The sequence below is a fragment of the Ursus arctos genome, unplaced genomic scaffold (genome assembly GCF_023065955.2).
Source record: "Ursus arctos isolate Adak ecotype North America unplaced genomic scaffold, UrsArc2.0 scaffold_3, whole genome shotgun sequence".
NCBI lineage: Eukaryota > Metazoa > Chordata > Mammalia > Carnivora > Ursidae > Ursus > Ursus arctos.
Window position 1 is genome coordinate 29434795 of NW_026622985.1, and position 17347 is coordinate 29452141.

Genomic DNA, 17347 nt, shown 5'->3' on the forward strand with positions numbered 1-17347 from the left:
AATGGTATAGTTTCAAATGAGTAATCTGCTTTGGTAATATAACTTATGAGAATCCCAAATTTAAGCTAAAGGATAATTCTCTTCTGTGCTTTTTGATGCTGAAAGCCTCAAGTTTTACCCCTAAGTGTTTAAATCAGTTGAGGAGTCCTGTGAGCCTATAACAAAGGGTTGAATTTAATTACATGGGAGAACAAAATCTGGATTCAGTCAGCCCTTTGCAATTTAAAATGAGGTCCATAAAATCACTGATGCTTTTCGGTTAAAAGTTTGTTATTTTGCATTTAAAAAGTTATGCTTTTCTTACTTTGGTCCTCTGTATTTCTTAAATTTTCTGCCATTAATGTTACCTTTTATAAGAAAATAAGTTTTTATAAAAGCAAAGGATAAGAGAGTATTTTGAGATATTGTCTGGGTTACTATATTGTGTGGTGATAATATTTAAATATTTTACATATAAATTTATAAATAATATGTGATTAAAAAACACATGCAACACAGTAGACCTTGATGTATCTTAATGTTCACAAATATTTTATCATAGAACTTCAATTCCCTTGATTCAGTATACCATTTAGCATATGATTCACTCACAAAATACATAAGCAGCTATCAGCAGAAAACAGGCCATGTTGAGATATCCATGCTGAGTGATTGGGCAGACTCATGAACACATATGTGGACTCCTCCTGCACACTAGCCTGCCATCTTCTGAGTCCTGCCTCAGCAAAATCTAGATAATAGACCTTTAGAATTACTTAACAGTGGGTGTCATTTCTGAGAAGCCAGTGAACTACCATGTTGAAAATAGAATCCCTAGTTGATTTATGGATAAGAATTCCACTAGTATGACTAAGACAGTAAGAATGATGATACAGTGGAATTTGTGTTAATTTTTTAAGTTAAGTAAAAATAATAATTTAAAATATGCTTTTAAAAAAAGTTCCTGTAAATTGACTAATGTGGTCACTGTGATTAGTATAGATATGAATCATGAAATGATTTTTAACTTTTGAGATGAAGTATTTTAAAGACTCAAGTGTCTACAGACTTCCATATTATTTTAGTGTTCTAGACTATAACAAATTGCTTTTACTTTTGGCAAGGTTATATGATTATTTTTATAGTACACCTAAAATTTAGTGTATAACAACTAATTTTTTCAATATTTGTCTTTTAAAAGTACAAATTTAAAATGTATAACTTTGTGGGTCTGTGAGATTTACTTTTCTCCAGCTACTTTTTATTTTTCAAATAAAAGGGCATTTAGTTTACATATTAAATTTTTCAGAGAAAGATAAAATCCACCCCCAGGCACAAAATAGTCTGTATTGATACAGGTAAAGTGGAAAACTTGAAACAGTTATTTCTTTATTCATTGTAAAAGTCCCATAATTGAAGAAAACGAGGCTTTTAAAATGACATACATTAATCCTGTTTACAGTTATTGCTCAATAAAATGATGATCTTACTTTCCTGGAATATAGCTAAGAATTAGGAACTAATCACAAAATATAGAATTCAAAGAGACCTCAGTTCAGATCTTCACTAATTTTTGGACTTTTATTTTTTTTAAAGTATCATCCTTCTCTCCACCTCATCTGCACCTGCCCTAATAAAAGCAGCTGTAGATGCTGGGTATATAATAAGTGGAATGTCTTGTTGAAGCAGATTGGGGAAATGGGGCATTTTACCTGCTCAGCAGCAATTGTACCCGACCCTCCAACTCCATAGCGCCACGTCAGGTAGCACCATGAATTGCAGGTTAAAAATTATTCTAGGCTCTCTCCTGAAGCAAGCCACTCAAAAGATAGTTGTGATTGGTGGGCATACAGTCTTGGTTTTAATACTTTTGATGTGTTGGGACTTAGGATAGTAAAGCAATTCATCACATTTTGGGGCAGTTTGGATTATTAGAAAAATCTTATGTAAATAAAGCCAACCTATCTCAGTCTGCTTTGATCTGTTTCCTGCCACTCTTTTTCAGTTTTGAGCCTAATAAACATTAAAAGATTGCTATTATATAACCTTTGCTCCTCAGTCCCCCTTTGTTCTAAGTAGTGTATCTGTAGTTCCTTCAACGTCCGGAACCACCACTATCTTACTCTTCTGGTTTATCACTGGTTTATTAGTATTGCTCTTAAAAGATGATACTCAGAACTGAGTAAGGTGCTTCAGAGAGGTGAACTCTGTATTAGTTCAGAATTTAAGATTACATTGACATTTTTATTCCCATGTCACACTTTTGGTTTACATTGAAATTAAGACCAAGTCAAATCTCATAGTTTTTTAAAAATTAAACTATTTATTATTTAATGTCTTAATTCTCTAATAAATTAGTTGCCTGTGTACAAGTTTGATAGGGATAAATACAGTATTATTTCCTTTGTTATCCACTTTAGAGATGGATGAGATGACTATAAAAAATTAATTTAGGAGAAATTCTAAAGATGAAGCGAATGTACTTTTCCCTATTTCTCTCACTAAGTATATCTAAAACCCTGGACATTATTATATAAAACAAAAGAAGACTCCAAAAGGTAGAAGAAGGGACACTTTCTAGGGACTGTAAACAGACTATGGGAATGACTTGATGGGTTCTTTGAATTTTCTGATTTTCCTTGTATATCCAAGACTGGATAAGCCAGTAGACTATAAACATCAGCAGGTACAGAAAGCAAGGCAAAAGACTTTTATTTTTATTTTTTAAAAGATTTATTTATTTATTTTAGAGAGAGCATGAGCAAGAGGTGCAGAGGGAGACGGAGAGAGAATCTCAAGCAGACTCCACACTGAGTGTGGAGCCTGATGCAGGGCTCAATCTCATGACCCCAAGATCATGACCTGAGCTGAAACCAGGAGTCAGATGCTTAACTGAGTCATCCAGGCGCCCCAAGGCGGAAGACTTTTAAATATTCCCTCCTCTACTTTAGACAAATGCCACAGAAAAAGTGTGGTACCGCCGCCACCCGGGCCAGAAAAAACTAAATGGGGAACTTAGAATTCCCTCCTCATGAGATGTAACAGAGTGTCCCACCACCACCATCAGAGTGGTATCAGAGAGAGCCAAGCAGAGAACTGGGACTTCTTCCTTCCTGGCTGGTTGTGAGCCCTCTCTTCCCATTTTACCTCACACCCCCACCATGTTATTGATGAGCCTGGACTTCCATTCCCACCCAGCAGTAATAAGGAGTCATTTCCCTGCCATCCTGAGGTTGTATCAAAAGAGACCTGTTGGAGACTTATGTCTTTCACCATCACCCAGCAGTAACAAGGCAATTCCCAGTGCATTGTCAATAGAGACCATGTAGAAAGCCTGGACTTCCACCTCTACCTAGCAGTAATGAGGACTCCCCATACTCAAATGTCAGCGGAGGCCAACTAGGAAAAGTGGACTTCTCCCTCCACTTGGCAGTAGTGAAGTGGTGCCCCCTACTCCTGCCCTTCCCCTGCTAGAACTGTCATAGAAAGCCAGTGAAAACAGAAGTTTTAAATAAGGTCCTGAGACTTATAATGTGAACATGTCCAGGTTTCATTTGAAGATCACTCGTCATACCAAGAACCAGGAAGATCTCAAATTGAATGATGAAGACAATCAATAGATATCAACATTGAGATGACGGAGGTATTAAGTATTAGTGACAAAAATCATAAATTGGTCATGATAAAAATGCTTCGATGAGCAGTTACAAATGCTTCAATGAGCAGTTACAAACATGCTTGAAACAATTGAAAAGTAGATAACATCACCAAAGAAACAGAAGATATAAAGAAGAACCAAATAGAAGTTCTGTTATGAGAATTACAAAACCATAATAAAAAACTCAACAGATAGGCTCAACAGGAAGATAGAGGGGACAGAGGAAAGAGTCATTGAACTAGAAGACAGAAAAATTTTTTAGTCTAAACAACAAAGACTAAAAATAATCTAAAACTAAAAAGTGGACTTAAAAAAAATAGGGCTGCAGGGACCTGTGGAACTATAACAAAAGATCTAACTCTTTTTTCATCAGAGTATCTCTGAGAGATGAGCTAAAAATATATGGCTGAAAATTTCCCAAATTTGTCAAGAAATGTAAACATACAGATTTGAAAAACTGAGTGAATCATAGTGTAAATCCAAAGAAGACACATTATAATTAAACTTTTGAGAAATAAAGACAAAGAGAAAATGTTGAAAGTAGCAGGAGAAGTGTTACACCCTGTCTTAAGGGAAAAACAATTTGAATGATAGCAGATCTCTCATCAGAAACCATGGAAGCACTTCTTTCAAGTGCTAAGAGAAAAATGCCGTCACAGACTCCGATATCTAGCAGAATTATCCTTCACTAATAAAGGGAAAATCTAGACATTCTCAAGCCAAGGAAAGCTAAGGAATTTTTTGCCCGTAGACTGGCTGAAGAACTGTCTTCAGGCAGAAATGAGATGATAAAAGAAGCAAGAAAAAACATAAATACAATAGACTTTCCACTTTATTTTTTAGTTTTCTATTCCCTCTGTTTTTCATTTCTCTGTTTTCCTTTTCTTGTCTTCCTGTGGGTTACTTGAATGTTTTTTAGAATTCCATTTTTGTCTATGTATATTGTTTTTGAGTGTATCTCTTTGTATAGATTTTTTAAGTGGTTGCTCCAGGTACTACGTTGTATATCCATAATTTATCACAGTCTATGAATGTCATCATTTTCCAGTCTTAAATTTAAAAGCCATACCTTTCTTCATTTCCCTTCATTCTCTGCCCATTGATAATATAATTGCTTTAAGAAATTAAAAATAGAACTATCCTATAATCCAGTAATCACACTACTGGGTATTTATCCAAAGAATATAAAAACAGTAATTTGAAAGGATATATGTATCCCTATGCTTATTGTAGCATTATTTACAATAGCCAAATTATGGAAGTAGCCCGTGTTCATCGATAGATGAATGGATAAAGAAAAATGTGTATATTGGGACACCTGGGTGACTCAGTCAGTTAAGCAAGCATCTGCCTTCAGCTCCTGTCATGATCCCAGGGTCCTGGAATTGAGTCCCACATCAGGCTCCTTGCTCAGCAGGGACCCTGCTTTTCCCTCTGCCTGCTGCTCCCTCTTCTTGTTCTCGCTCTCTATTTCTCTCTCTCTCTGACAAATAATTAAAATCTTTTTTAAAATGTGCCACACGCGTGCACACACACACACACACACGGGCACACACACACACGGGCACACACTCACACGGGCACACATACACACACACAATGGATATTATTTAACCGTAAGAAAAAATGGAATGCCTGGGTGGCTCAGTTGGTTAAATGTCCAACTCAGTTTCAGCTTCGGTCATGATCTCAGCGTGGTGAGATTGAGCCCTGCCAGAAGATTTTCTTTCTCCCTCTGACCCTCCCCTTGCCCCCGCTTGTGCTCAAGCTATGGCTCTCTCTGTAAACAAACAAACAAACAAACAAAAATCTTGCCATTTACAAAAACACGGATGGGGCTAGAGAGTATGGTGCTAAATAAAATAAGTCAAGGGAAAGACAAATACTATATGATTTCACTCATGTGAAATTTAACAAAGAAAACAAGAGAACATAGGAAAAACAAAGAGACAAACCAAGAAATAGACTTTTAACTATCTATGGAGAACAAGCAGATAGTTACAGTGAGGATATGGTGGTGGGGAGATTAAGAGAAAATTATCATGAGGATCACTGAGTAATATACAGAATTATTGAATCACTGTATTATATACCTGAAACTAATATAACACTGTATGCTAACTATACTGGAATTAAAATAAAAAACTTAAAAAATACATATAATTGCTTTAAATATTTCCCCTACAAAAGATTAGAACCACATTTGACTGTTATAATTTTTGTTTCTACCATTAAATATAACTGAGAACGCTCAAGAGGAGACGGCCAGCCTATTTCAGGTTGCTAATGTGTCTAGCACAGAGTCTGGGACGTACAAGACAAGGAAACTTACCTGCTGTGTCATTTCTTGGCTTCCAAGATCTCTAGCCAGTCTTCCTTTTATTCTCCATTTTTGGAATAGTCTCATACTTGTTTTATATGTAATTCCCAGAGTTTGTAGTTGTATTTACCAAAAGGAAAGTGCATCTACTTTATCTTGTCTGGAACCAGAATTCTCCTTTAATTTTTTAATGTTAAGAATTACATCAATAGTTTTCTTAATGTTAAATCCATATATTCTTGAGCCTCATCTATTGTTTTAATGTACTTGGCCAGATTTAGAATTTAGTTTACTATTACTGTAGGAGTTTTGGTTCTTTGTAATTTCTCTGTTTTGTACTTGTTTTGGTTTTTGTTATCAAATTATATTATCTTCATTAAATGAATCAGAGGTGTTTTATCTTTTTTAACTCTTTGTAAGAATTTTCCATAAGTTTGGAATTGTCTCTTAAGATAGATTTTGCCAGTAAAAACCCTGGGCCAGGTGGAGTATGTATATGCTTATAGGTCTCTTTACGTTGTTGACAACTTCTCGTCTATATTATTTTCCACTATCAGTTTTTTCTTTTCTGTGCCCTCTTAATTATTTAATCCCTTGTTAGTTGCAATTTTTCCTTTCAATGTACCACATTTAAAATAGCTAAATTTATCTAAATGGTTTTAAAAAGTTGAAGCTTATTAAAGAGCTCTAAAGACTAAAACTTACAGCACATATTCATCTTTATTTGTTTTATGTTTTAGAACATTCTTCTGTTTATGCTTTAAAACTGAGATTCTGTTTTTTTAAAAAAAACTTATACCCTACCCTCATTATTTGTGAACCATTTTCCCCCTCTTCTGAAGGATATGATGTGTTTCGTTAATGTTGCTGTTAAGGAATGAAAATTCCATCAGCGGATACCTGGTGCTATTATCCTCCATGCAGTTGTAGGCCAGTTGGTCCCCTTTTGCATTCCTAATATTATTAGTTCTTTTTCTCTTATTTTCATAATAGTATTGCCAGAGATTTGTTAATTTTATTAGTCTTTCAAGTAATTAACTTATGGCTTTTTTGATCATTTATGTATGCTAATCATATCATTATTTCTTCTGGTACATTTTCTTTGAGTCTATTTTGTCATGTTGGGCTCCTAGCAGATTATTTTTCACACTTCTCTCCAAGTAATGCTTTGGTTACATGTACAAGTTGGGATATATAATATTAATATTCATTTTTAGGTAAATTCTACTTTCCATTATTTCTATTTTGGCTTATGTGTTATTTAGGAGGTTATTTTTAATGTTACTGGAAATAAGAATTTTACCTTTTCATTTTTACTTCTATGTTAACGAAATTATCAAAGAATTTGGTCTGTATGGCAGATTTTTTTGAAATTTTAAGTTCTGCTTAACGGCCTAGCTTATGGTTAGTTTTAATAAATATTTCATCTTGAGAAGAATGTGTTTTCTTTAATTGTTTATTATGTTCCTGAAATGTTGTTTACATTTTTGACAGCTTGATCTATTAATAACTTAAAAATTTGAAATGTTTATTATTCTGATGGATTTACCAAGTTACTCTTATAGATCTATTTTTGCTTTCTGTATTTTGAGTCTGTTTTGGTATGTTCAGTTTAGGGTTTTTATAGATCCACTTATTTTCTGTTTATCATTCTTGGCTTCTTAAGGATTTCTGTGATTTTTTCATGTGCTAACTATATTTTATTTTATTTTTTTAAAGATTTATATATTTGAGAACGGTGGGAGGGGCAGAGAGAGAGGCAGAGAATCTGAAGCAGACTTCCAGCCGAGCCTGGAGCTAAGGAGAGCCCTGTTGCACTACACTGAGGTCATGACCTGAGCAGAAACCAAGAGTCAGACGTTTAACCGACTGAGCCATCCAGGCACCCCAATATGCTAATTATATTTTAAAGTGTGTTTATTATATTTCATCCAGCATTTCCAGTTTTCCTGTTGTTCTATATTGGGTAGCAGGAGGATGTTCCTAAAATTCCATGTTTCCCACTTCATAGACAAATTATTGCTATCTCTAAAGAGAGCTCCAAAACTTTCTCTTCTTCTCTTCTTTGAAAATTATTCTTGCCCTTTGTTGTTGATTTGAGTGAATAGCTAAACTTAATGGGCAAAGTATGTAACATCGAGATAAAACAACTGTGGCCCTAATTTGAAGTATTCATTAGTTCCTTTTAGATAGTTTCTACTGTCATGTGAGTAAAAATATTTTTCATTAAAAAATACTCAGGGGCGCCTGGACGGTGCAGTCGGTTAAGCGTTGGACTCTTGATTTCAACTCAGGTCATGATCTCAGAGTCCTGGGGTTGAGCCCTGCATAGGGCTCTGCGCTCAGCGGGGTGTCTGCTGGAGATTTCTCTCTCTCCCTTTCCCTCTGCCCTGCAGTCTCTTTCTCCCTCTCAAAAAAAAAAAAAAAAATTCTCAGGCATGTGTATATATTTGTACAGTATATATCATATATACTGTAATATGTAATTATTATATATGTTTATGTTTGTGTGATATAGTATATATATATATATATATATATTTTTTAATTAAGACATCTCCTTTTTCCTATGTCCCTCTATTTATATAAATCCCATCTATTTCCATTCCGTGGTATTGGGTTTTAATTTCTTTGTTTTCCCTTGGATGCAAGGTTCCTTTTTTTTTTTTTTTTTAAGATTTTATTTATTTGAGAGAGAGAGCATGAGCAGGGGGAGGGGCAAAGGGAGAGGGAGAAGCAGACTCCCCGTTGAGCAGGAAGTCTGCAAGGTTCTTTTCCACTTGAGCATGAGCTATACTCCTGCTTATTACCCATTGAAGCTTTTATTTGAGTAGTCATTTCATTTTCCAGTTCCACTGCATTCTTCTGTTTCCTTTTTATTCCTTTCTATGCAGTTCTCTCTCTCTTTTTTTTTTTTTAAGATTTATATATTTATTTTAGAGAAAAAGAGCAAGGGGGGAGGCATAGAGGAGAGGGAGAGAGAGTCTCAGCTCAGAGCCCAACTCAGGGCTTGATCTCACAACCCTGAGATCAGGACCTGAGCTGAAGTCAGACACTTAACCAACTATACCACTCAGGCGCCCCTCTAACCAGTTCTTAGTAAGCTTTTCTTACAGATGGTTTTTCTCTTTCCTCTGCTGTTACGATTGCATTCTGAACTTTTCATTTCATTCTTCTCATCTCTGGCAAATTTCCCAAGAAAACTTCTTTTATTTTTCTACTGTATCCTTTTTCAGGCAGCATGGGTTCTATTTATCTTTTACTATTTGTCTTTTACTACACTATACTCTTTACCGTATTATGGCCTTCAAAAATTATAGTAGTAACACCTCACTGATTTTACAGTTCTAGCCAAGCTGGAGTAAGCCCACTACGATCCAAACTGTCTGTTTTAGTCTATTCAGGCTGCTATAGCAAAATGCCACAGACTGGTGGCTTAAACAGCAGAAATTTATTTCTCACAGTTCTGAAGGCTGGAAAGTCCAAAATCAAGGGGCTAGCTGATTGTGATTCTGGTGAGAACTTTTTTCCTGGCTTGTAGATGGTCAACTTCTTGCTGTGTCCTCACATGGCAGAGAGAAAGAGAGAGTGCTTTCTGATGTCCTTGCTTATAAAGACACTAGTCCAATCAGCTCTGGACCCCGCCCCTATGACCTCATTCAGCCTTAATTACCTATATAATCACATTGGGTGTTAGGACTTCAACATATGGCTTTAGAGGGAGGTAATTCAGTTCATACCACTCTCCCACTGATTGCATCTAAAAATTCTGGCCAGAATACAGAAAATTACTGCTTGTATACTTTGAAAAATAAACAGTAGCAGCCCAGATTGAGGAATGATATCAGAATTTGAAGAGAAATTTTTATGAGTAGTATCCTGTGTATTTTTTTTCCCTCCTGTATCCTCAGCTTTAACCCGAGGGAGCCTCAGTTCTTAATTGCACTGTGGATGCAGATAGCAAAAGCTCCAACAGTAACCTTCTCTTTCTGGCCAGAGGATAAGGAAAAAAGAACTTCTGTGAGTCAGGGTGTGTTGGAGTCTTCCTATTTTTTCTTTCTCCTTGCTGCTTCAAGTGCAGCTTAAGTTGCCCAGATCTGTTTGACAGTGGCGGGGAGAGAGATTAAAAAGTTCTGATAAAGGGGAAAAACCTTTCATCAGGCTAGACAGATTAATAAAGGAAGGACCTGGGAGCTGAAAATTGTATCAGGGAAGAGAGCTGGAAAAAAGAATGTCCTGGTTCTGTATGCTAAGATTCTGAGGACTGAGCTAGGATACTGCCCAAGTCCCAAAGTGGCGTGTATATATGGGCAAGACCCAAAGAATCCTAGCAAAGACTTTGCAAACGGAACTTATATTGGAACGTCTGCCAATGTAAGGCAAGAAAGAAATTGGCTATCCAAATTTAACCAGGTCGATTGCCTCCCAAAACAAACCAAAACAAAAATCAACGTACTTTGAAGGATTTTAACAGAATTCAGAGTTTAAAGATAGTATTAAAAACATGTAGTATAAAACCCAAAATTGCTTCACATATGAATAATTAGGAAAATATAATCAGTTCTCAAAAGAAGACAATCAAAGATGCCAATCCTGAGATTAATTACTAAAGATATTATAGCAGCCCTTATAACCATGCTTCATGATGTAAACATTCTTGAAATGAGTAAAAAAAAACAGAAGTTCGAAACTGAGAAATACAAACTTTTAAAAAGAACAAATGTAAATTTTAGAATGCAGAAGCACAATGTCTGAAAACATTCAATATATGGGGCCCAATAGCCAAATGGAGATAGTAGAGGTGTTTATGAACTTAAAAATAGATCAGTAAAAATTACTTATTCTGAAGAACAGAGCTTCAAAGACCTATTGGACAATAGCAAAAGATACAGCAGACAGTATCTTTAAAGTTCTTAAAGAACAGTATCTTTAAAGTTCTAAAAGTGGAAACATACTTCAGGAGTGAAGGCAAAGCAAATACTCAGATGAAGGAAAACTAGAATTTTTACTAGAAGGCCTGATCTGAAAGAATGCTAATGAACGTTCATCCCTTTACAAAGGGAGATGATACTAGAGGGAGACTTGGAACTGCATCAATGAAGAAAGAACAACAGAAATGGTGAATATCTAAGTCAGCTGATTTTATTTCTCTTTTTAAGATCTTTAATATATGACTATATGAAAGTGAAAATTACCAACATTGATTGGGAGGTTTTACGTTTTCATGTAAAAGTGACATTTAAAATAAAAAGCAGAAAGTAAAGGGACCAATATGGTCATCTATTTTACTCGAAATGGTAAAAACTCTAAGTACACTGTTAAAGGTTAGGTATTATTTTGTAAGCACTAAAGCAGTGACTATAAAATAATAAGAGATTTGGCCAAAAAGCCAATAAATATATTAAAATGGAATGCTAAAAATACTCAAATGATCTAAAAGAAGGTTGGAAAAAATGAAGGGGTAAAGAAAAAAAAATAGTAAACCTAAATCTAGCTGTATTAGTAAATGCATTAACTATAAATTATTTATTTGAAATATAAATTGCATTAAATACAAATGATGTGTCAATTAAAAGAGATGGGGTAAAGAAATCCACTTTAAATATAGTGATACAGATAGATTAAAAGTAAAACAATAGAGAAAGATACTGCATGCAAAAACTAACTGAAAGAAAGTTGGAGTGACTGTATTAACGTCAGGCAAAGTAGAGTTCACAGTAAGGAAAATTGATGGGATTGAAGGTGAATATTTACGTAATAAAAAGAGTCACTTTGCCAAGAAGATAAAACAAATCCTAAACAACAGAGCTTCAAAAGCAAAAGCTGATAGAACTGACTAGAGAACTAAAAAATAAAAAATCCACAATTATACATGTATCTTCAGCAATTCTTTCATAGTAATAGATCAAGTAGACTTAAAATCAGTAAGGACAGAAAAGATCTGAACAATATTATCAACCAACTGACTTAATTGACATTTAATTATTTTTTTTTTAAAGATTTTATTTTTATTTATTTGAAGAGAGAGAGACAGCCTTCGAGAGAGGGAACACAAGCAGGGGGAGTGGGAGAGGGAGAAGCAGGCTCCTAGCGGAGGAGCCTGATGTGGGGCTCGATCCCATAACACCGGGATCACGTCCTGAGCCGAAAGCAGACGCTTAATGACTGTGCCACCCAGGCGCCCCTTAATTGACATTTATAAAACAGCTTATTCAACAACTGCAGAATGTATATTCTTTTCAAGGGTAAATAGAGTATTCAAAAAGATCTAATTCTGAGTCATTGCACACAAACTTTTAACAAATTTAAAAGAATTGAAATCATATAAAGTATGTTCTCTGATTATAAACAATCTAGAAATTATAAACAAAGATCTGAAAAATCACCAAATATTTGGAAATTTTAGAAAACCTTGTAAGTAACTCATGGGTCACAGAGGAAGTCTCAAGGAAAATTACAAAGTATTTTAAGTTGAATGAAAAATGAAAATGCATCATAGAAGAGAACATGTCACAAGAAAAAATTAAAGGCCAGTATCCCTGATGAACATAGATGCACAAATCCTCAACTAAATATTAGTAAACTGAATTCAACAACACATTAAAAGTATCATATACCATGATCAAGTGGGATTTATTCCAGGAGTGCAAAGCTGGTACAACATCTGCAAGTCAGTCAGTGTGATACACTGCATTAACAAAATGAAGGATAAAAATTATGATTATCTCACAGATGTGTTTGACAAAATTCAACACCCATTTTTGATAAAAATTCTCAATGAGGTGGATATAGAGGGAACATATTCCACGAAATAAGGACCATATATGACAAGTCCACAGCTAACCCCATACTCAACAGTGAAAAGCTGAAAGCTTTTCCTCTAAGATAAGGAATAAGACAAGAGTGCTCACTCTTACCACTTTTTTTTTCAACATAGTATTAGAAGCCCTAACCAGAGCAATTAGTCAAGAAAAAGAATTAAAAGGCACCCATATTAGAAAGAAAGAAAGAAAGAAAGAAAGAAAGAAAGAAAACTGTCACTCTTTGCAGATGACATAACATTATATATAGAAAACCCTAACGACTCCATTTAAAAAACTATTAGAACTAATAAACAGTGAAATTGCAGGGTACAAAATCAGTACACAAAAATCTGTTGTATTTCTTTTTTTAAAGATTTTTAAAAAATTTATTTGAGAGAGAGACAGAGATAGCGACAAGGATAGTGAGAAAGAACGTGAGTGGAGAGGAGAGGGAGAAAAGCAGGCTCCCTGCTGGAATCCATAGGACCTGAAATCCCCAGGACCTGGACCCCCAGGACCCTGGGATCATGACCTGAGCTGAAGGCAGATGCTTAACCAACTGAGCCACCCAGGTGCCCCTATCTGTTGTATTTCTACACACTAATAATGAACTATCAGAAAAGAGAGATTAAGAAAACAATCCCATGTACAGTTACATCAAAAAGAATAAAATAACCAGGAATTAATTCAATTGAGGTGAAAGACTTACATATTGAATGCTGTAAGGCAATAATAAAAGAAACTGAAGAAGACACAAATAAATGCAAAGATACTCTGTGCTAATGGACTGGAGGAATTAATATGGTTAAAATGTCCATACTACCCAGAGCAATCTAAGATTCAAAGTAATCCCTATCCAATGGCACAGAAATAGAACAGTCCTAAAGTTTGTATGGAACCATACAAGATCCCAAATAGCTAAAGCAATCTTGAGAAAGAACAAAACTAAAGGCATCATACTCCCTGATTTCAAGCTACCTTATGAAGCTATATTAATTAAAATAGTATGATGTTGGCATGAAAACAGACCCATAGATCAATGGAACAGAATAGAGGGCCCAGAAATAAATCCACATATATATGGTCAGTTAACTTATAGCAGTATACAAAAATATACAGTGGGGAAAGGACAGTCTCTTCAGTAAATGGTATTGGGATAATTGGACAGCCACATGCTAAAGAATGAAACTGGACCTCTTTCTTATACCATACACAATAAATTAACTCAAAATGGATTAAAGATGAATGCAAGATCTGAAGAAACTCCTAGAAGAAAACATAAACTGTAAACTCTAGGTCTTGGTGGTGATTTTTGAAATCTGACACTAAAAGCAAAAGCAATGCAAGCAAAAATAAATAATAAACTACATCAAACTAAAAGTTTCTGCAAAGCAAAGGAATCCAACTAAATGAAAAGGCAACCTACTGAATGGGAGAAAATATTTGCAAGTCATATATCTGATAAGGGGTTAATATCTAAAATATATAAAGAACTTCTACAACTCAATAGCAAAAACAAATCTGATTTTTAAATGGGCAGAACATCTATATGTTGGCTAACTAAACATAATTAAAAATACATAAAAATTTGAAAAAAGAACATCTAAATAGACATTTTTCAAAGAAGACATAGAAATGGCCAACAGGTACATGAAGAGATGTTCAGCATCACTCATCACCAGGGAAATGCACATCAAAACCACAATAAGTTAATACCTCACACCTGTCAGAATAGCTATTGCTAAAAAGACAAGAAATAACAAATATTGGTGAGGATGTAGAGAAAAGGGAACCCTTGTGCACGGTTGGTGGGCATGTAAATTGGTGCCGTCACTATGAAAAACAGTATGGAGGTTCATCAAAAAACTGCAAATAGCACTACCATATGATCCAGCGATTCTGCTTCTGGTTATTTAAAGAAAACAAAACACTGTGTTAAAAAGATATCTGAACCCCCATGTTCATTGCAGCATTATTTACAATAGCCAAGATATGGAAACAAGTGTCCATTAATGAATGAGTCAGTAAGTCTATAAAGAAGATATGGTATACATACACCGTGGAACATTATTCAGATATAAAAAAAGAATGAAATCTTGCCATTTGTGACATCACACATGGAGCTCGAGGGCATTATGCTAAGTGCAATAAGTCAGAGAAAGGCAAATACCATATGATCTCTCTTATATGCCGAGTCTAAAAAAATTAAAAGTTTAAAATACCAAGCTCATAGATACAGAGAACAGATTGGTGCTGCCAGAGGTGAGGGATGGGAGGGTAAAAGAAATGGGTGAATTTTAAAATAAGTAAATAAATTTAATACTATAAAGAAAGTATTTTAAACTGAATGAAAAATGAATATGTATTGTATCAAAATTTGTGAAATGCAGTTAAAACAATGCTTAGAAGGATATTTAAAGCACTAAAAGCTTATATTAGAAAAGAAGAAGGTCTAAAGTCAATAATCTAAACTTCCACCTTAAACTAAAAAAAGAGAAAAACCCAAAGCAAGCAAGCAAGTAAATAATGAATGAATGAATGAAGAAATCAGTGAATTCAAAAATACAAAAACAGTAGATAAAACCAATGACATGAAAGTCTAGTTGTTTGAAATCATCGATAGAATTCATAAACCTCTAGTTAGACTGACCAAGAAAAAGAGAAAGCACAGATTACCAGTATCAGGAATGAAAGAGGGCATATTACTACAAACCCTATATTCAAAAGATAAGTGAATATTACGAACAACTTGGATGAAATGGACCAATTTCTGGACAGACAAATCCTAACAAATCTTACAAAGAAATAGATAACCTGACTAGTCTTAAATCTCTTAAATCATTTTAGGTCATCATTAACCTGATGCAACAATGTACAAAATATTACAAGGAAAGGAAACTATATACTGATATCTTTGTGGACATAGATCCTCGGTAAAATATTAACAAATCAAACTCCGGAATGCAAGGGCATTTTAATATTTGAAAATCAATTAATGTGTTTCATCTTATTAACAGATTGAAGAATAAAAATCACAGAATCATCTCAATGGATCATTTGACAAAGTTTCAACATTATTTATGGTAAAACCTGTCTACCAACCAGGTATTAGAAGAGAACTTCCTTAAAGGGCATTGTGTTAGTTTGTTTGGGCTGCCATAGCAGAATACCATAGACTGGGTGGCTTAGAAACAACAGAAATTTATTTCTCATGGTTCTGGAGACTGATAGGTCCAAGATCAAGTCACTGGTAGATGTGTTTGGTGAGGGCCTGGTTCTTGGTTCATAGCTACCATCTTTTTGCTTTTGTCTTCAAATGGCAGAACGAGTGAGGGAACTTTATGGGTTCTGTTTTATAAAGACCTTAATCCCATTCATGAGGGTGTATTACATAATTACTTTGCAAAAGGTCCACCTCCAAATAGCATCACATTGGTGATTAGGTTTCAGCAATGGGTAGACACAAATGTTTGGTCTGTAGTAGGCATCTATGGAAAAGTCTACAGCAGGGTTTCTCCACTTTAGTACATTGACATTTTGGACAAAGTAATTCTTCTAAAATTGAACATTAAGATGTCAGTTCTTTCCGTACTGGTCTATAGATTCAATTCAGTCTCAGTCAGTCTTAGCAGGCTTTTTTGTAGATATCAAACTAATTCTCTGTATGGCCAGACAAAATAGGCCAGTTTCATAAAGGAAGAAGAAAGTTGTGCACTGAAACTGATTTTAAGACTTACTGTCAAGATATGTGAGTAAAACAGTGTGTTATTAGTGAAAGTTTAGATAGTTGTTAGGTAAAGAGATAGAGTGAAATAGAGTCCAGAAGTAGACCCACACAACTATGCCTGATTGGTTTTTGGCAAAGATGAAAAGGCAATTCCCTGGTGAAATGATAATCTTTTTCAACAGATAATACTGGAACAATGGGATACATATATGCAAAAAATGAACGTCGACCCATCCCCCACACCATATACAAAAATTAATTCAAAATGGATCATAGACAAAATTTAAAATCTAAAAGTATAAAAATCTTAAAAATATAGAACACCGTTCTTATGTTTGATTAGGCTAGTGTATTTTAGATATAACAAAAGAAGCTCAATCCATAAAAGCAAAAATATAAAGTGAACCTTATCAAAATTAAAAAATTTTTGTCCTCCAAAAGACACTGTTAAGAGAATAAGACAAATCATGGGATAAAATAGCTGCAAATCACATCTTGAATCCAGAATATACAAAGAACTATAAAAATATAATAATATGAAAACAATCAACCCATTTTAAAAATGGGCAAAAAATTTGAACAGATGCTTTAACAGAGACAATACACATATGCCAAGTGATCACATGAAAAGATGCTCAGCATCATTAGTCATTTGGGAAATGCAATTAAAACCAAAGTCAGGTGCTACAACACACCTGTATGAAGTTCTGATGACAATGTGGGAAACTGGAATTTTTATATGTTACTGGTGGGAATGTAAAATAGTTGCCCAGCAATCTCAGTCCTTTACTCAAGAGAGATGAAACCTTATGTATACATAAAGACATGTTTATAGTAGCTTTATCCATAATTGTTAAAAC

At 34.6% G+C, this 17347-nt stretch overlaps 1 protein-coding gene across 7 annotated transcripts in view; it reads left to right on the top strand.

Annotated features, from left to right (window-relative positions):
• Positions 1 to 17347, top strand: part of RUNDC3B (RUN domain containing 3B) — a 130603-nt gene that overhangs the window by 19542 nt on the left and 93714 nt on the right. The gene's annotated exons all lie outside the window — the stretch shown is intronic.